Below are 23132 nucleotides of genomic sequence, written 5' to 3' on the forward strand. Positions count from 1 at the left end.
AAATCTCTAAGTTGTTCCTTATTAGAAACATGCTCTAAGATAACATCTTTACTTTGAAATTTTCCCTTAAGAAGTGATACTTTAATTCAATGTCATTGGTTCATGCGTGCAAAATAGGATTCTTCGAAATATTTATGGCACTTGTATTATCTCATATAATCTTTATAGGTTCTCAGATCTTCATCTTAAAACCTTCCAAAATGTGCCTCATCCAAATATTTTGTGTACAATTCATATAAGTTGCAACATACTCAACTTTAGCAGTAGATTGTGAATTAGAACTCTACTTCTTACTACTCCATGAAACAAGCCTTCCTCTTAGAAAGAATGCTCCACTTGTAGTGTTTTTTCGGTCATCAACATTTCCTACCCAATAAGCATCTGTGTATACCTTCAAATCAAAGTTTCCTCCATATGGATACCATAATCCATAGTCAGCAGTACCTTTTAGATACTTAAATATTCTCTTGGTTGCTATTAGGTGTGCTTCCTTTGGATTCTTCTAGAATATTACAACTATACCAACCGCATGGGCTATATCTGATCTGTTGTGAACAACATAGTGTAATTTTCCAATCATTGACTTGTATTCCTTTTCATCAACAGACTTAGATACATCTTCCTTGGACAATTTACAACCTGTAACCATTGGTGTTCCAACTGTTTTAAAGTCACTCATGCCAAAAGTCTTCAAAACCTCTTTCACATACTTAGATTGAGTAATGAAAATACAATTCTTCATTTGTTGTATTTGCAAGCCTATAAAAAAAATTATTTTCCCTACTAAAGACATTTCAAACTCATTTTTCATTTCATCTAAAAAACTATTTCTCATGACATCATTACCTCCAAAAATAAAATCATCAACAAATACTTCACTAACCAGTATTTCATCTCCTTGAGACTTGAGATAAATATTACTATCATCACTGATTCTTGCAAAGCCTATCTTCATCAGATGTGTATGAATTCATTCATACCATGCTCTAGGTGGTTTCTTTAATCCATACAAAGCTTTATGTAATTTGCATACCACATCTTTCTCACCTATCAAAGCATAACCATTTGATTTCTCTATGTATACCTCTTCTTCCAATATCCCATTCAAAAATGTAGATTTAACATCCATCTGATATACCTTGAACTTCTTATGGGCTGCAAATGCAAGTAAAGTTCTGACACCTTCCATTCTTTCTAGTGCAAAAGTTTTGCCATAATCTTCTCCTTCTTCTTGAGCATAACCCTTGTAGACTAATCTTTCTTTGTTGCGAACTATAACACCATCTTCATTTAACTTGTTTCTGAATACCCATTTAGTACCTATAGCATTCTTATTTATCGGTCGGGGTACCAGGGTGCAAGTGTTGTTCTTCCCAATTTGATCCAATTCCTCCTCCATAGATTTAATCCAACAATCATCACCAAATGCCTCTTTAGCACTTCTACGCTCAATGGTGGAGATCATGGAAGAGTTCTCTCTTATTCTCCTTCTAGTTAGTACTCCAACATCCTTATCCCCAATAATCTACTCAGGACTATGATTCAGTCTTACATACCTATGAATAACATGATCATTCTCTTTAGGTTTAGCTTCTTCATTATCATCTTCTTTTGAATTTATTTGTTCTAGTTGAACAAGTGCATCGGAACTTGCTTTACCAGTTTCTAATTTAACAGTTTCAGGTTCCAAAACCAAAATGCAAGGATCTTCATCATTTTTCTCTGAACTGGTTCCTTTTGAGACTTCAAGACATTCATCTACTTGAACATCAGCGCTCTCAACAATTCTCTATGTCTATTTGTTGAAGCATTTATAGGCCTTACTCTTGGTGGAATAGCCAAGAAATATGCCTTCATCACTCTTAGCTTCAAACTTTCTAATGTAATCACCTCTTTTAATAAAACATTTGCTACCAAATATCTTAAAATAGATAACATCAGGCACGATCTTCCATATCAATATTCATAAGGGGTCTTGTCCTTACCTCTTTTCACCAGAACTCAGTTCATTGTGTAGACAGTTGTACTTATAGCTTCTTTCCAAAACGTTTTTTTCTACACCTCCTTGTATCAACCTTGTCCTAGAAGCTTCAACCACTAACCGGTTGTTCCTCTCTGTGATACCATTATGTTGTGGTGTCCTTGGTGCAGAAAGTTGTCGTTTGATACCATTCTCATCATAGTACTTAGTGAATTCCTCATAAGTAAATTCATCTCCTTGATCTGTTCTTAGACATTTTATCTTTTTTCCACTCTCTTTCTCAGCTAAGGCCCTAAATGCCTTGAACTTACCAAAAGATTCATTCTTATCCTTCAAGAATGTGACCCACATCATCCTTGAACAATCATCAGTGAAGATCATGAAATATATGTTACCTTGAATGCTTCTTGTTCTTATTGGTCCACATAGATCTATATGAACCAAATATAACAAGTGCTCTACTAAGAAGGACTTTCTCTTGAAAGTTGAAGAAGTCATCTTTCCTAACTGATATTCTTTGCAGAGACCATTAACCGGTTTGTCTAGCTGAGACATACCTCTTACTGTCTTGGACTTGCTCACGTTAATAGTGTTATCAAAGTTTATATGGCAAACTCTCCTGTGTCAAAGCCAGCTATCATCTATCTTTGCAATCAAACAATTTCTAACTTTAGGATTAAGATGAAACAAATTACCTCTGATTTATTTCCTGGTTGCAATAAATTCACCTTTGTTGTCAAATATTTTGCACATACTATTTCTAAACTCTAGTGGGTATCCTTTGTCATTAAGTTGTGCCACACTCAGAAGATTGTGCTTTAGACCTTCAACCCAATAGACATCGTCAGCACTGCTCTTCCCATTAAGAGAAATAATTTCCTCACCTTTAACCATACAGGGTGAGTCATTTCCAAATCTGACAACACCGCCATCAAATTCCTTAAGGAAAGAAATTTGCTCCGATCACCGGTCATATAATGTGAACAACCACTATCAATGATCCAATCATCAGAGTTATCCATCCTGGACACTAGTGCCTTCTGATCTGATATCTCTTCCCTAATAGATACAAACACAATATCTTCACTAGCATCATCATCAGATTCTTCATCAATGATACCACTATCAACCACTATAAGACAATCTCTCTTTCCTTTACCCTTATACTTCTTGAATTTGTCTATCTTGTATTCATTTTCACCATTAGGACAATTAGCTTCTATATGACCAATCTTGTTGCATGCAAAACATTTTAAAGGTAGTTTACCTCTATATTTACCAGTGCCTCTAGGCAATCATTTTGTCAACAATGCTTCAAGCTCCACTAAGCTATCCTTATCATCAACATCTCTACTGGATCTAGATTCATAACCATGACAAGTATCTCTACATTTTCTCATAGATGGGTTAGAGACAGAAGCTCTGAATGCAAATTCTGATTTTTGTACACTACCATAATAGCCGTTTAAATCAAAAGCAGTAATTTTGCCAATGATAGAGTCAAGAGTTACCTTAGTTTTGTTAATGGACTTCAGCTCCTGAATACCTGCAACTCGGATAGCATAAAATGGTAGCAAGGTTCTCAGTACCTTACTGATCACTATGGCATCTTCCACTTTCCTCCCTGCACTGTTTATTTCACCAACTATCTCTTTTATCCTTTGACCATACTGCTGGATATTCTCACCTTCAAACATCCTCATGTCATCAAACTTTCCTCTTAGGCTCTCCTCTTTAGCAATCTTAACATGTTCATCATCGCTATAAATCTCTTCAAGTTTTTTCCATACTTCATATGCAGTTTCAAGACCATGAACATCTACATATTGAGAATTAGATAGGGAACTAATAATAGCCTCCAATGCTTGATGATTTTCTCTTAAATAAAGCATCTTTGGTATGTAACTTCTAATATAATTTTATATGAGATTCTCATAACCATAATATATCATACTATTATAATATTAATCTTATAAAATTCTAATCAAGTAACTGATTATTAATATTTTATATTTGATATTATTACATAATGTAAAAAAATCCCAAGAATTATAATAAATATTAGAAATCCATTAATACTATATAACTTAAATTTGTTTATTTTATAAAATGGAATTGTAGGTTTAAGATAATAAAAATGACTTGACATAGATTTAGTGGAAAAAATTAGAAATATAAAAACTTGACTCAACATTAGGTTGGATGAAAGTATTAACAAAAATAAAATAAATATTAAAAAAATTATAGGAAAAGGGAATTCATTGGGAGGAGAATTATACAAATACAAATAAAGTCCTATGTTATTCAACTCTATCTTTTTTTGTCATCACCGTGTGATTAACATTCTACCCATTGGAAGTGCCAATAAATTTTATACATATTAATAATCGTTTTATATTATGAATAAAGGATTAATTATTCGTTATTGATATGAATACAAAAAAAAATTGTTGCAACATTTTGAATGTGCAGAGAGATGTTGAGTAATTGTAGGCACCACTAGGCATGATCTTAGTGTTAAAGTATTTAAGATCAATGATTAAATATGCATTAATTAGGATGGAAATCATATTTATTCTAGATGAAAACTACACTTCAAATAAATGGCTAAAAGAGATGTCCTATAGATTTAGTACTCTTGTTTTGTGATGTGACACTTATAGAAGGGGAAACATTAGGAAGCACATTCATATTAAATAAATAAGGTAAAAAATAAACTAGAATTGAAGCTGCAATAATGTATGGGTTGTTTTTTTTTTAAATTGGATAATAAAAGTTGATCATCCTTTTATTTATGCACATAATGGTTTGTCATATTATGCATATCCATGCAAATAAGTCATGTTAAATTGAAAGATTAAAATACTATAGTATTGTAGATTGGAACCTTGTACAATTTACACCACATTTTGTACCCTTGCTTTAGCTCCTCCTATCTTATCTCTCTCTGAGGTCCATTTCTGACCTTTTTATCTCAGAATTGATGTCATCTTTCTACAACCAAAATTGATCTTGTGCCTTGGGATGTGCACTCTCATCTCCCACTTGTTTTCCCTATTTTTGGTGGAGAAGGGTGCCTATGGAATCCTATCCTAGGACAAAGGTTCACAAAGCATCCTAGTCCTCCTTAAACAAGACCTATTGACTATGTCAATGCACTTCCCTTTTCTAGTGATTTTGGATCTCGGTGTCTCAATTTCACCATTGGAGGTTGGCCTAATCGATAAATTACCATAGGAAACCTATATAACATCTTTTTGATTCATTTCACAAAACAATCATCCGTCATCTTGCAATCACATCCACATCAAGCATCTTCAAGCACTCAAGGAAACATTTTATCCCACCATATCCTTCCAACATTTTCAACATCATCGAGTAGCAAATTACATAAATCTTCACGCAAGCATATTTTTGTGTTTGAGTCATTCATATTTTATCATGTTATTGAATCAACACTTGTGATTACATTCAAAGAGAATTGCATCATCAACCTTCATCAATTATAGTAGATCTGAGGTATATCATTCAATATTTACTTTAGTATTTCCATTTACAATTTTAATTCAATTCAATTCAATTCAAGGGTTAATTCCGAAACTGGGGTTTCACTTAAGCAAACCCCTATTAACAATACATATTCTCTTGTTTTTGTATGTAGCCAATAGATTTAGAAGCTACAAATGAATATTCTAGAAGAGGAGATGACAATGATCAAATTTGACTTTTGTAGAGGCAAAAAGGGAAGGACTGGGTCACCGAAGGCATCTCGGTCTCATGAATTGTTGATGAACTTCTGGGAACAAATTATTAGTGACATTATAATTCTAAAAGCTTAATGTTCATCTGCATCTAATAGCCACAAGATAGGGTCACCCAAGCCATCTTGGTCTCATAAAGATTGTCTCATAAATTGTTGATGAACTTCTAAGAACAAATTCTAAGTGACATTGTAATTCTAAAAGTTTCATGCTCGCCTGATTCTAATAGCTACAATATAGGATCACCCCAAGCATCCCGTTCCCATACTTTCAGGCTATATTTTCAAGCAAGGGTTCATCTTTGATCCTTCTACTTGAATCCAACTCTGTTTCTTTATACCACATCTGTAGCTTACTGTTCATGTTGTTTTATATCAATTTTCCATCATTTTCCCTAGATTTAGCATTCAATTTACATCCTTCCAATTGCATCTTAAACTCAATCAAAATGAATAAAATCCAATTAGTATTCAATCCTCATCCTAATAGAATTGAGATTGAATCTATTGAATTCTTTCTCCTTTTAATGTAATGTATATGAAATAGGTTTAATTCCTAGTGTACATAAGTGAACTTGCAAACTTGAATAACCTCTATCGAGGCTATGTTTGAGGGAGTGATTTTTGTTCCTTACAAAGTGTTGAGAATTTTCATTAGAGAAACCTCAATAGCCTTTTCTTCTTGCTCCTCTAACTATGAATCCGGTGTGACCACCTCGTGGGGACTATTATTTTCCATCCCAATGACTTCTTGAGCCAAGACTTTGTCTTCTTTAGTTCATTTGAACAACTTACTCTCCCATGTGGTAGATGGATCCTCTCTCCCAAAAACACACCACAAGATTGAATATAGTAATCCTCTACATCTACCACAAACCATTGGAGAGGAATTAATTCCTATTTTTTTTCTCCTAGATTCTTGCCTTTGTTATTATTTCCAAATCATACCAACATGTGCCTCTTGGATTCATTTAAATTTAGATCCTTACATTGGATCCATGATAAGGAGATTTTTGTCAAAGCAAATAAAGGATAATATTTCCTCTCCAATGAAAGTTATGGCTTCTTTGTTCTAAAACTTTGAAGGTAGGTTGAAAAGTTTGAACAATACTAGAATGTTATCTATTTCATATTATATTGGATCAAAGTTTGGATGCCATAACTTAATGTAAAAACCTACCCCTTCCAAAGACAATGACTTATTCTCCATGATTGTTTTTCGATATGCTTATAAACTACATTTGACCAAAAAGTACTATTTGGGCAAAAATCTTACCCTTACATTGTCTCCCAAGTGATTCAACCACCATCGCACAATTATTTCCATGGAAAGACCTAACTCAAACTATTTGGTGAAGAAAGCATATCTTTTCAACTTCTCTTTCATCAGTTGGATGATTTTGCCAGAATTATACCATGGCCTTATTAATTATGGGTTTTTGCTTCATACTGATGACTCTTTTTTTTATCAATTGGGTCCCTTTTGAGTTGTCATTCTATCTTTTGGTGAAAGAAGTTACCTAGAGCTTTATTGCCTTTGCATGAAGAGGATCACCTAATAAGATTATTTTGACCCACTTGGGATAGTATTAGCCTATGTTGCAAAGTCTAGGATCTCCTCATTGTAGCCTCTCATGTGTTTCCCCTTGATCAACCTCTAAAAGGTTCTCAAAGCTCCGCTACTCCTATTGGACTATTCTAAGTTACCTTAGAAACTTTCACATCCTTGCGATATTTCTCCACCATGTCAACCTCTAGAAATATTAAATTTAGATCTTTCATAATTGTAAATGTATAATAGGAAAACAAAACTTGATTGATTTTAAAATGTTAATTTTACAATGTTAATTTTATTTGTGTGTCTCATTGTTTGTGTTGTGTGTTGTAAATTCTATTTATCTATTGTTTTCAATTCGTTTCTTCTTCCTAACAATTGGTATCAGAGCAAGGTTAGTTCGTTGTTTAGATTTTGGTGTTTGAATTTCTAGAATCATGGAAGAATCAAAGATAGAGAAGTTCTCCGGTCAGAGTTTCGGGTTATGGAAAGTGCAGATGGAGTCTTTGTTGATAAAGCAAGACCTCTCACTCGCGCTAGAAGGGAAAGCAAAGAAACTAGTTGGGATGGTTGATGAAGAATGGGAAAAATTGGACAAGAAGGCGAGAGTGACAATCTTTATCTCGCTGTCCAATAATGTTCTCTTCAATGTCATGGGTGATGCAACAACAAAAGATGTATGGGATAGACTCACAACCATGTCTGAAATGGCATCGATTGCAAATAAAGTTTTTATTATGAGGCGCTTGTACAAATTGAAAATGAAGGAAGGTTGTGCTATGGAAAACCACATCAATGAATTCAATACATTTATTAGTCAAGCGACTTCGGTGGGGATGACACAAGATGATGAAAGCAAGGTTGTCCTGTTATTATGTTCTTTACCAAGCAGTTAGGATGGTGTTGTAACAACAGTTAGCACATCTATATCCGGTAAAAATAAGTTGGTTTTTAATGATGAAGCAGCTACTCTTCTCAGCGAGGATTTGAGAAGAAAGAATGATGAACCTTCATCCGATGAAGCCTTAATGGTGGTCAGCACTGAAAATAGAGGTAGAAGTCATAATAGAGGCAGAAATAATTACCATATACGTTCAAAATCAGCAAAGAGATCGAAGTCTAGAAACAGAAATGGTGAATGTTGGTTTTGTGGCAAAGTTGGTCATGTGAAGAAGGATTGTAGAAACCTAAAAAGGGCACAAGAGAGGGTGCGAGACAGCGAAGAAAATATAGTTTATGATATAGATGATAGTGTATTAATCCTTTCAGCAAGCGACACTACTTCAAATTCATGGGTGCTTGATTCCGATGCCTCCTATCATGCTACCTCATGTCTTGAAGCATTCATTAACTACCATGAAGGTCATTTTGGCAATGTTTTCTTAGGAGATAACAAAGCTTGTGAAATTACAAGCAAAGGGGATGTATTGCTGCCATTAGAAGGTGGTAAAACATGGCTGCTCAAAGATGTTCGCCATGTCCCAAAATTGAAGCGGAATTTGATATCCGTTGGACAGCTCTTTGGTCAAGGTCTTAATGTTAATTTTCTCCCGGATACATGGAAAGTAACCCATGGTACCATGCTGATTGCAAATGGTAACAAAGTGGGAAGCCTATACATATTTAAGACTCATGGTGAAGTGGGAGCTGCAATGGTGATTGAGGACAGCAAAGCGGATCTTTGGCATCAAAGACTTTGGCACATTAGCAAGAAAGGACTCCATGTTATGCATACAAGAAATAAGCTACCGGGCCACAAGCTTGTTGACTTAGCCTTTTGTGAACATTGTCTTTATGGCAAATAAAAGAGAGTCAGTTTTTTGAAAGGTGGGCGTGACACAAAGACAACACTGCTGGAGCTTGTATACTTCGATATTTTTGGGCCTACCAAGGTAGCTTCCATTGGAGGAGCTAACTATTTTGTAACATTTCTTGATGATTGTACAAGAAAAGTATAGATTTATATGCTTTCTAGGAAATCTAAAGTATTTTCAATATTTTAAATTTTCAAGGCTTTAGTTGAAAATCAGATTGGGCATAGGATTAAATGTTTACAAACCAATAACGGTGGGGAATTTTGTTCACATGAATTTTATGATATTTGTGTTGATAATGGGATTAGAAGAATCAAGGTTGTTCCTTTCACTCCTCAAGAAAATGGTGTAGCCAAGAGAATGAATAGAACAATTCTTGAAAAAGGCACGATGTATGTTGTCTAATGTAGGTTCAACCAAAGAATTTTGGGTAGAAGCGTGTAACACAACAGTGTATTTAATCAATCGAAGTCCATCATCTAAATTGGATTTTGGTATTCAGGAAGAGGAATGGCAAGGGAAGAGGATTTAATACTCGCATCTTCATGTGTTTGGATGTGAAGCCTTCTTGCATATACCCAAGGAAAAGTGAACGAAATTGGATCCAAAGTCGCTGAAATGTATCTTTGTGGGGTATGGAGAAGAGCAGTTTGGTTTCAGATTGTGGGATTCAATTCACAAAAGGATTGTTCACAGCAGGGATGTAGTTTTTCATGAAACTTCCTTTCCCACACTACAAGATGCAAATAAATCAGAGACAAAATATGTCCCTATGTCTCTATTTCAGAATTCAAGTACCAGTGCTCTGCCTGCAATCTCTTATTTAGTGGGAGCTCCTATGACATCTACATCTATTGAATATAATTCTCAAACTGAGAATGAAGAAGTGAGCATTGAAAATGTTTGGTCTTCAATTAATAGAGCAAATCCTCCCCAAAATAACATTGATGTTGGAGGAAACTTGGAAGATCATTCTTATGGTGATGTTGGCTCACATTATTTCCAATTGGCTGGGCAACCCACATGGTGGTCTGCAACTCCACCGCTTCCTGCACATTATCGTTCATGCACCCCACATCCCTCACGGTAGTCGTCCCCACACCGCGCAACTTCCTCCACTCCTCTGTAGGCCCCTTGCGGTCTTCCCTGTGAGTCTCCCGCAATCTCCTCACCACTCCTACGGGCTCCCTGCAGTACACTCCACGAGGTCCCTGCAAACTCCACCTCTGCAGTCCCACCCGTGGAGTCACCCTCCAGTGCAGACTGTGGAGGATGCCACCACGACTCCCCACTCGCTGCACTCCCGACAACCGAACGCCGTGGACAATGTAGTCGTGTCACCCAGCTCCCTGCACATACGTAGATTGCAAGCAGTGCAAAATACTGCTGCGAGGTCCTCCTCCCGTGACGTGCCTGCATTAAACAAGGATAAAAATCCACAGGATTTCGCATAGCCTGTAGATAGGAAAACAAATAGGGATATTAGCAAACAAATTAACAAAGGGAGTGATGTTAATGTACATAAACAGGGATTACAAAAATTGAATGACTCTACTGCTGAAACAGAGAGTCAATTGAGGAAATCAACCAGACAGAGGCAACCCCCTGCAAAGTTCTCCGATTATGATTTACTGTTTTGTGAAGAAGCTAAAGCTTCTTTGCTCAGCTCTGATACCAATTGTTAGGAAGAAGAAACGAATTGAAAACAGCAGATAAACAAAATTTACAACACACAACACAAACAATGAGACGCACAGATTTATCGTGGTTTGGCAATTCCCTACATACACACTTGAAGCAGGGGAGTCAATCTATTAATCACCGATCTGGTTTTACACATACACAGCTGCAATCAGCTACAACAATTAACCTCTACAAATGAATTACAATCAGCTCTTAAAGAGCTTGCAAGGAGAAATCGAATAGCCAAGAGTTTTGGCGGCAAATGGAAGGAGTCCATTGGACTTCACTTCCAACACCTCTATCTAACCAAAAACGAAAAAAAAAACTCTAACATCGCCCTAGCTTTCTCTCTGAGGCAGAAAATGGATGCACCTTTGTATCTTTTCCTCGGCACGACTATATAAATCACTGATCACGAAAAGAGAAAATGTTCAATGGGGAGCAAGACTTGTGTCTTTATTATGGATGAAGCCGTTGCAGAAAGATTTCAAGCTTTGTGATGATGGTTGAAGAATATCTGTGCTACCCTCCTTTGTGCCAATGCTCGCACATCTTTATGCACTCGCAAAATGTGCAAAATGATCTGCCAATTATGCACTACACTTCCTTCTCCTTGCTTCAAGAAATATGTCTATTATCATAGTATTGAGTCGACACTCTAGACCTGTATAAATTGATAGATCGCTGCCATCTATTACATGGTCTGATCAGAGAAGGGGAGAATGAAACCACTAGTGGGGATGTGCTTAAGCTATGGTGGTGGTGCCTGCGTTTTAGAAATGCACACTGAATATATAAAATTGCCCGCACTGCAGTTAGATCAATAGGATGCTACACATGGATATATAATGTTACTGGTATTTCTGTGCAAATCACTTCCTCTTCACATTCCTCTTCTTATCTTCTTCTCTACGCAAAGAAAGTTCCTTTCGTAGTTATGGCAAGGAAGAAATTTGTCATCTATTGCTGACAACGAGTAGCCTCAAGAATGCATTGGCTTTGCAAAGCCCTTCAAAATATGTCTCGCCATGCTTTCTTCATACGCTCGCTTGTTCATGTCATCCTTTTTTCTTTCTCCCACTTACAATAACAGGTATGTACAAACTAAACTTATATTTCTAGGCTTAAAAGTGTTAAACACTCAAAGTTGACTGATATTCTCTAGGCTTAATATGTTGTTTAATGTGTGTGGTCACACTAAGAATACACTTCTAGGCTTAAAAGTGTTAAACACTCAGAATTGACTAGCATCATCTAGACTTAATATGTTGCTTAGTGTGTGTGGTTTAAGAGTGACCGATCATTATACCACTCTGATACCATACGTAAACTTAAAACAGCAAAACAAAACTTGATTGATCTTATTCAAATACCAATCAGCACAGGTGAGCATGTACACATATATGATTGCAAAGTGGTGAACAGTTGTAGCAACAACCGATAACCAACTCGATAACTAACAATGTAATGCAGTTACACTAACAATAACCACATATCTTTATTCTATGTCTGGTATCTATCTTAATTAAGTTAGTATATATTCATGTTTGAAATTAGCTCCTAATATCTCATATCGCAATCCCTTTCATAATTGATTCTAAATTTTCACAAAGATCCTTTAAATTACCTTCTATTACCTTGGATTAAATAAAGAACTATAGAAGTGACTTTGCAAATCCAATCTCTAAATTGTTTTAAAATTCAAATTAAATTTTATCTTTGTTAGCCTTTAGGTTAGTTATTATGAGCTAATGTAGGACAACTTTATGTTTATTAATACACTTTGTTATTTTTATTAAGAACTCTCATTCACTCATTTAAAAATAATGTTGGAGATCATTAATATATCTTAGGAGATTTTTATTGAGCACATATCATGTCTTATATATTGGATACTGAAAATAATCTAGAAACATTTACATTAGAGAACATCTTTTTATAAATAATGAATGTTTACTTTAGTGAAAACTTTAGTGGTTAATATTCGCCAATTGGCTATTTTTTGAAATTTAGGAGTCAAATTTGGCTAATAATTTTAACTTTTAAGGTGACCCAAATCGACACATTTTTATAATATTTCATTTTAATGTTATTTAAATCGCCAGAGAATTTATTTTATTAATTTTTTTAACTTAAAGATTCACCACAACATTTGATACATGATTGGATCAGATTCACCAATATTTTATAATTGATTGTAGAAATCCAAATTAATTCACCAATAATATATCATAATTGTTAGTTACTATAGGGTTATATGAACAATCATTTATTTCCACCATTGATTTAAAATATAATCTAATGCATTACCTTCATTGTATTTCATGAGGTAAAATGTACCTACAAGTTGTACTGCTCATGGGGTTTGAAATTGTTTTTGAATTGTTGACTTACATTGAAAACCAATGGTCTAAAAACAAGTTTTGGTCCCATGAGTATTACAAATTATTTGTAAATTTTATCTCACAAAATAGAAAGAGGGCTATTAGATTATTTTAAGTTAATGGTAGAAACCAAATAAAGTATAGTCTAACCCTTAAACTCATTAATGATTTCAACCTTCATGCCTTTACTTTTTTATAAAAGATTATTTTTAAATGAAAGGAAATGAAATAGTAATTAATGCATACAATGATTATTTTCCAAGATTTGCCAATATTTTTTACCAAAAAATTTGATATAAACAAATTCACCAATAAAATTAAATTTTTTTTATAAAAGGAAAGATTCGCCAATAAACATTATTATTATTTTAGAAAAAATAAATATTCGCCAAGATTTTATACAATTTTTTGAGGGGGGTTTCTTAAAGTCATCACTGGTTTACCTATTGTCCATGTTCTTGTTACTTATAGATGAAAGATAGTCTAAATTCTTTTTTATAAACATCAGTAAGCCTTATGCACATTAAGATAGAAAAAGTTGCCAATCTAGTGTATATTCCTCCTAGATTAAGATATTCAAATTTTAAATTATTCTTGCACAAAATTTTGGAACCACATACACAAAGTTCAATTTTTCATTCAAGTTATCATATATGGACAATAATTGGTTTATAAAGTCTAATATTTTTGTTCAAATCAACCTTAAAATTCTAAAGCCTTAGCAAATTATCTACTACAATTATCTTAACTTCCCCACATCATTGAATTTTAATCTAGGTACTATATTTAATTTGTTTCAATATCTATATTTGATTAAATATTGATTTTAGCTAAAAATACCAACTCTCTTATCTAAATTAATTAATACATAATTTAAAAAATTGATTTAATTAACCTAAATAATTTAAATAGAAAGAATTATTAGTACTTTTCTTCATGTGTTCCTAAAAGACTATATAATATCGCCTGAAAAAATAATTTAAAATTATATAATTAAATTATATTTTTTATAATAACATGGTACAATATTTATTTAAGTATCTTAAGACAAAAATGTTATATTTATCATTATTTCTATATTTAAATATTATTTATTTAATTAAATTACATATTATTTTTTAATAATTAAACTAATAAATCATTGATTAGAAAAAACTACAATATTTTATTTTCTATTTCATAAAACTTAATTAAAAAACACAAAATTTTAATCTCAATCAAAGTTAATTCTTTTGAATTAAAAAAAAACATGAATATAAAAGACACTTCTTAAATAACAAATAGTTTTAAAAGTTTTAAATAATTAATGAAAATATTTAAAAAATCATCATATAAAAAATTTAAAATATTTAAAAATTCAAAAGCTATTTAATTTTTCAAATATTTAAATTAAAATGACACCTAATATTCCCCTTCCCTTAATATCATCACTGATGAGAAAAAATCCCCTACCCCCCCACACAGATATATATATATATATATATATATTTCAAACATCTAAATTAAAATGACACCTAATATTCTCCTTCCCTTAATATCATCACTAATGAAAAAAAAAAACCACACACACACACATATATATATATACTCCATGTTTTGTATTTCCATAAACCGTGGAAAGGCAAATAAAATCCTTACAAATATGGATGCAAACAACAATGAGAATTGGAAATGTGAATATATATTCCACGTTTTGTATTTCCATAAACCGTGGAAAGGCAAATAAAATCCTTATAAATATGGATGCAAACAACAATGTGAACTGGAAATGTGAAAATGAAAACAACAAATGATGTAATGGGAACAAAAAGATACTAGGTTAAGTGGGCTCCACATGACATGACCACCTAAGTGGCCAATACGTAGTGTTTTTTTTTTAATGCTCACATGTTATCAAGTGTCCATCTCAATTCTCTTACGAGCCACTAGACTAGAAACCATGGTTAGATGTTCAACACATACGACATCTACTTAGCTTTAATCATTCCATTATTTTGAATGGGAATTGCACAAGTAGACTAAAATTAGTGTGATTAAAACACGATACTTAGGTAGGCTCTCTCTTCAATGGAATTTTAGGACGCATTTCATCCAACTTATGACACTTGTATACTTTTAATTTGTTTATAAACCTATCACCTATTTTATCCTTAACACTATGACCCATTAAATTATTCATATGACCACAAAAATGTCTTACCACTATTAGATCCTCTAAATAATGTAGAAATTAGATGACCTTGTCCATGAGTGATAGTTAAGATCGCATTGTCATTTTTCTATGATTATTAAACATTCAAAAGAATTTACATATCAAATAAAAGATAAATGTATAATAATATATAAAAACAATAAATAGAATATATATAATACAAAAGACCTTACTTCATTTTCAATATAACAAAAAAAAAATCAATACAATTTTCAAAATAAACTCACAATCAAATAAAAATGAAAGCTTATATTTTACTTCACTATTTAATAGCTGACTTTTCTTATTGTAAAACTTCGTAATTTATCTTTAAAAAAATCAAGTTAGCTCAGACCATTTTAGAGACTGTTAAAAGTATTCAATACACGAGTTGGATTAGACTCAGATTTTGTTGTACAAAGTATAGTCATAGTCAAACATTACATGAGGAACTGGATTTTAACAAGATATATACGTGCGTGACAAGCAACTAAAAGCAGGCAATTTCTTCGACTTCAACACCTCTCGTTTTGACCACGTGAAATTTGAATTTTTTTGGGTTGGCTGTACTCTCTGGATCGCGTTAGATTTTACGTGATCAACTCTTGACTGCTCGAAACAAATACGATAAATACTTGCCTCACAACAAATAAGATATATGATCTGTGACTTCAACACCTCTCATTTTGACCACGTGAAATTTCATATTCTTGTTTGGCCGCCTGCACTCCCAAAGAATACTTTGTTTCCCTTTATAGTCTGGATTATCATCTCTTTCTCTCTTGCGCACAATCATTTTCAGAAACATTTAGAGGCACTTCATCTTTGAGCGATCACGCAGTATTGCAATGGAGAGCAGTTAAAGTTGTTGGATGACGAAGATGAGTTCGATTCTGCTGATTTCCATGTTAATAATGTTTAATTTTGAAAGTGCACAAGGAAGGAGAATTCTGGAGAGAAAGAGAATCCGTGCAGTATAAACATTCAGCTCAACTCAGTATTGTGAAAAGGGAGCTCTCCGGCTTAGAGGTGAATATAAAGCCTGCCCAGGGCTTATTTGAGTCGAAGCAAATGATGGGCTCTGTTAAGAAGAGTACAACCTTGTTGAAGAATAAGCTGCCAGGTGGCCCGAGCCCTGGATCAGGCAACGCACTTATCAACAATGATGGTATCAAAAGTGGGTGGAGAGCAGAAAGCATATTGAAGAATAAACTTCCATCTGGCGGTAGCCCTGGAACAGGCAACTCATATATCAAAAATGGTGGCATTAAGATTGGCGTTAAGAATGCAACGTTGTTGAAGAATAAACTTCCATCTGGCGGTAGCCCTGGGACAGGCAACGCATATATCAACGATGGTGGTGCTTAGATTGATTGGAGAGCAGAAAACACATTGAAGAATAAACTTTCTTCCGGTTCAAGCCCTGGAACAGGTCACTGATTAACTATAGATTGGCCATGTAATAGCTGCTGAACATTATTCTCAATTAATTCTTAATGAATTCTTTTTGGTTTTGAGCGAAACTATTCTACTGCAACAAAGGCAAACTATGTGAGATTAGTTGGATTAATACGTGGATTGAGCTATTCACCTCTCATGCGCATTGAGGCATGTGATTTGAGACTGATTCAATTGTCTTGTGTTATGTTCATCATGGATTAACTATGCACTGAGGTACTTGTGCTAATTGGCAAACGTAATTGCAAAATTTATCCTTTTTTGTCATTCAGACCCTCATTATTTTTATTGAAATCAAGTTCTTTTTCCCTTATAAGCTATTTTTGAAAGTTATAATATTTTGTGATGGCACTATTTCTTCTTTTTCGAAGAGTTATTATTGAAAATGGTTTTTTCTCTTATTTTTCAGAGGGGGAATTATAAGTAATGGAGCAATTTTATAATCCCTCATCTTAGTGAGCTTCAGTTATATTTGCATTTCTATAATGATATTCCTATTCCTGGCACATTTAGGGAGAATCTTATTAGGAAATGACATAGGAATGCCTTTAGAGTAATTTATATGAGTATTGATGAAGACATTTTGGAGTCACTTGTTGATTCTATGTGTCCTCATGCTCTTTGGACTAAAATTCAGGAGGTATATGGTGATCATGATACTCTACCATCTCTCGATGCTTCTCTTTCTAATTTCGATGTGTCTCTTCATTATTCATAGCAGATAACCCATGTTTGTGATCCTTTGGAAGTTTTAGAAATTTCATATGAGGTTGCAGATGCTTCAAAGGTTCCTAATTCTTCGTTAGAGATAGTTGATCATCCTTCACTTGTATTGGCTCCTCATCTAGAGTCATTTGAGACTTCCATCATTCCCGATCAAAAGGACCATTATTGTCTTTCAGATTCAGAGGACATATTTAGTATTTCATATTTGTGGTTGCATGATGGATTCCTATCTAATATCTCATATTTGGTCTATTAGTCTTCTAATCTTCTAGAAGATACATTTGAGGGATTCTCTCTCCTCATTGATCATAGTTATTGCATTGCAATTACTACATCATCTGCACCTTTTAATCTTGCTCCATATAAATTTCTACATAGTTCCAATTTGTCACCTTCTTGTTTGTTTGATTAGAGTATGGCATCATTATTTGTCATGGACAAGGAGACACATGAGAAGATTTCAAAGGAAACATCATCATCCTACATTTGCATTCCACTTCTTAATTTCTATCCAATATGGAAAGCCTTGCTACTGTTGGCATATGATGATATGATAATATGATGATAATATATGTTGTCATTGATGTCAATAAGTACAGGTCAACCGGTATGAAGATTGGAAGAACTTGTTATTGATGATCGAGTTGGAGAGCCGATATGAGGAGATGTAGTGAACCGATGTGAGGGTTTCACTAAGTGTGACTACCGGTTGGTAGTCTCAGCTCTAGGGTTTCCGGTTTGGCAATCTAGCTTGTGCGATACAACTGGTGATATTATGTGATGAGTTAGCTAAGAAATAAGGATGAGATTGAGATGCCATGTCATTTTTGTGCACGTGAAGGATTTCCTTGAGGATCTTGCATGTGAAGATCGAATTCATTTAATATCTACCTTAGGAATGAACATTCTTCTTAGAGGTATGAGAAGAAAACGTGATGGGTTACTGACTACATGTGGTAAAGAATGGACGATGTAGAATGACTTGTAATCTGTTTGAGACTGTTTCTTTCTATGTAATATGTTTGGATGGTCCGGATTGGACCGCTTGTAATTGTAAACCTAAATTGATTAGTGTTTAGGGTTTATGTTACCAACCTAATTGTTGTCTATAAGGTCAATGATGTTTGTTATTGAAAGTTGTTGGCAAAAGTTGTGTGTGTATCCATGTGATGAGATACTTGCCAAACTAGTGAGTGGAAAACTGCAGAGTGTGATTGCAGAGTAGAGGAACTAAAAAGGATCTGCCTTAGCATATAGTGTTGTTATCAAATCAAAGTTTTACCTATTGTCTTCTAACCATTTCAATAGAAGAAAATTCCCTTGACCGGGTAGCTTTAACAGATTTATTGTAAAACCTCTAACTAGGTGACTCAAGTTCATTGAGTTCCTCAAATCCTCTAGCAAGGTAACCTTTTAGAGGGTTTCAACCTTTAACAGGGTATATAGCCATCCCTTAACCAGATGATCTTTAACAGGATCGGTTCCTATTTGAACCTTATTGTAAAGTCTTTAACCGGACTAGGCTCCTAACAAAGTGGACTTCAAAAGAGTTCAAAACAAGCTTGTGGGTATCCATCCCCACTGTTTTTTTTCCTATTTGGGTTTCCACGTGAAAAATCTATGTGTCATGAGTTGTGCATTTTTCATGTGATGATTGAGTATTCTTTGTTTAGGTGATTGTGCATGCAGAGATAATGGTTATGGTATTACCGATACAACACTTGCATATGTGTATGGGTGAAGTAGCTGGGTAAGTGCACCAAGTTGTGGTACCAAAAAGGTACCACTTTTTATCTTTTCATAAAAATGTGTCATTGGCATAAAAAGGTCGTCCAAACCTACAGGTTGGATGCCCAAGGCAATTCCAACCCAAAGGGTTGGTATTCCCCCAAGCAAACCATTTGGTGAGCACCAAATATGGCACTTGCCAAATGCAAAATTTTGAATTTTCAAATTTGGCACGTGCCAAATTTGGCGCTTGCCAAATGTAAAATTTTGAATTTTCACATTTGGCGCTCACCAAATGTGAAAAGTCATTTTTTGCATTTGGCGAGCGCCAAACGTTTTGCATTGTCTAATGTGAAGGTTTTTTGAGTGTGTAGATTTTACAATCTAGGCATAAGTTATATCCACCCCCGGAGGAAAATATATACGTAAAATATAACATTTAAGTATAGCTCTATAGGACTTATAATTTAGATTCTAGTTTTTAGAGGATCATATAAAATTTCAGATAGTCAAATTTCAATAATCAGCATGTTCCTAGTAGCATTATTTAACTATGTATCTCACTCTCTCTATCTTCCCCAAACTCTAGACCTATCTCTTTCCCTCTCTTGTCTCTCTCACTTCTCTATCCTTGACTCTCTCCCTCTCTCTTCTCTCTCACTCTCTTATTGTTTCTCTCCCCTCCCACTCCTTTCTCTTGGTCACTATCTATCCCTTTTATCCTCTCTCTCCCCATATCTAGGGTTGTCCCTCCCTCCCTATTCACCTCACTGCCTCTCCCTCCCTAAATTATTACCCACCTTTCTTTCCCCCTCTAGGTTTCTCACTTATCTAATTGTCCACCCTCTAGTTCTCTCCCTCCTTCTCCACCTTTCTCTCCCTTCTCCTTACCTCTATCTATTTATGCACTCTCTCCCTCTCTTATCTCCCTCTCTCTCCAAACCTATCTATCTCTTCATTCTTTAGGTCTCTCACTTCCTCCATGTCTACCTCTCCATCCATCTCCTCTTACTCATCTTTTTGTTATTCTTATATTCTCCCTCCCTCCCCTCTCTAGGTCTCTACCTTCCTTTCTTCCTCTCTCCCTCTTTGTCTCCCTCTTCCACTCTCTCATCTTCTCTCTTCCTCTCTTATTCTCAATATTAATTGTCTAGGTCATTACTGCTCCATCCCACCCTCTCTCTCCTCTCTAGGTTTATCCCTCCCTTGCTCTCCACTTATCTACCTTTGCATATAGGCCTTGTTACCCACCTCTCTTTATCCCCCTCTATCTATCTCACTCCTCTCTGGCCATCTAGGTCTCTCACCTATCTATATGCCCCCTCTATAGTTCTCATTGTCCCTCTCTACCTCTCTCTCCCTCCTCCTTAACCCTATCCCTTTATGAACTCCCTCATTTTCTCTTTCTCCCCTTACCTCTTTATCTCCTCCTTCCATAGGTCTCTCCATCCCTCCATGTCTACCTCTCCATCCACCCCCTCTTACTCCTCTCTTTGTTCTTCTATCTCTTCTCTTCTCCCTCCCTCCCCTTTCTAGGTCTCTCCCTTCATTTCTTCCCCTCTCCCTCTCTATCTCCCCATCCATACATACCCCCATATATATCTCACTCACCCACTTTTTTATTATCTCTTTCTCTTTTATTCTCTCTCTCTACATTCTAGGTCATCAACTCTCTCTCACCTCTCTAGGTTTATCACTTCCTTCTTCTCCACCTATCTACCTTTGAATCATGTCTCATTACTCATCTCTCTCTCCCCCTCTATCTATCTCATTCCTCTATCTTGTCATCTAGGTTTGTCATCTCTCTTTCTCAATATAGTTCTCTCACCTATCTATTTGTTCCCTGTCTAGTTCTCTCCCTCTCTCTTCCCCTCTACCTCCCTCCCCCTTTACCCCTATTTATTTTTTAACTCTCTCCTCTTCTCTCTTTCCCCCCACCTCTCTATCTTCTCCTTCCCCAAGTCTTGTAGTCCCTCCATGTCTACCTCTCCCTCAATCCCCTCATACTCTTATCTCTCTTTATTCTTTCATCTCTCCTCTTATCCCTCCCTCCCATTTATAGGCATCTTCATTCTTTTCTTCCCCTCTCCCTCTCTATATCTCTCTCTCCCTGCTCATCCCCATCTCTCTCTCCCTTCCCTACTAATTCTCATTCTCTCTTTACCATCTACATCATCAGCTTTCCATCACACCCTCTCTACCCCTCTCTAGGTTTCTCCCTCATTCCCTCTCCACCTCTCTACATCTCCATCCATATCTCATTACCAACCTCTCTCTATTTGCCTCCATCTATCTCAACCCTCTCTCTCTCACACCCTATCTAGGTCTCTCACACCTCTCTCCCCCTCTAGGTATCTTATATCTCTATATAACCCATCTAGGTATGTGGATGATCATGGTGGGTCGTATGACCCCTTAGGAAACATACACTATCTATCTTAGGACACCATATGACCTCTTAGGACAACATATGGTGTTGTTACAAGTCATAAGGTGTGCTAAGGGGTCATATAGTGTCATTACGGGTCATATGGTGTCCTAAGGGGTCATATGATGTTCTATGACTCCTTAGGATACCATATGATCTCTTAAAACACCATATGAGCCCTAACGACACCATATGGTGTCCTAAGGGGTCATATGGTGTCCTAAGGGGTCATTTGGTGTTTTATGGCCCCAAAGGACATCATATGACCCTTAATGACACCATATGACCCATAACGATACCATATGACCCATAACGACACCATATAGTGTCCTAAGGGGTCATATGGTGTCATTAGGGGTCATATAGTGTCTTAAGGGGTCATAGAATACCATATGACCCCTTAGGACACCATATGGTCCATAATGACACCATATGACCCCTTAGGACACCATATGACCCCTAACGACACCATATTGTGTCTTGGGGGGTCATATGGTTTCACAAGTGGTCATGTCATGTACTAGGATGTTAAAAGGGGTCATATGGTCTCCTAGGGGGTCATAGAACACCATATGACCCCTTACCACACCATATGATGTCGTTAGGGGTGATATGGTGTCCTAAGGGGTGATATGGTGTCCTAAGGGGTTATATGATGTCCTTACGAGTCATAAACACCAAATGCACCCTTAGGACACCATATGACCCCTTAGGACACCATATGACATATGGTGTCATTAGGGGTCATATGTTGTCCTAAGGGGTCATATGGTGCCCTAATGGGTCATAGAATATCATATGACCCCTTAGGACACCATATGATCCCTAATGACACCATATGACCCCTTATGACACCATATGATGCTTAACGACACCATATTGTCTCTTGAGGGTTCATATGGTGTCACAAGTAGTCATGTCATGTACTAGGTTGTTAAAAGGGGTCATATGGTGTCCTTGGGGGTTATAAAACACCATATGACCCCACAGGACACCATATGATCCCTTAGGATACCATATGGTGTCGCTAGGGGTCAAATGGTGTCCTAAGGGGTCATATGGTGTTCTATGACCCCTTAGGACATGATATGACCCCATACAACATTATATAATCCCTACAAACTTCATATAGTGTCCTAAGGGCTCATATGGTGGTCTATAACCCCTTAGGACCATTGACCCCTAATAACAACATATGGTGTCTTAAGGGTTCCTATGGTGTTTTATAACCCCTTGGGACACCATATGAGCCCTCAAGACATCATATGACCCTTAAAAACACCATATGGTGTCCTAAGGGGTCATATGGTGTTTTATGTCCCCTTAGGATACCATATGACCCCATATGACACCATATGACCCCTCATGACACCATATGGTGTCCTAAGGGGTCATATGGTATTCTATGAACCCTTAGGACACCA

This window comes from Cryptomeria japonica, chromosome 9 (genome assembly GCF_030272615.1).
Source record: "Cryptomeria japonica chromosome 9, Sugi_1.0, whole genome shotgun sequence".
In the NCBI taxonomy this organism is placed as follows: domain Eukaryota; kingdom Viridiplantae; phylum Streptophyta; class Pinopsida; order Cupressales; family Cupressaceae; genus Cryptomeria; species Cryptomeria japonica.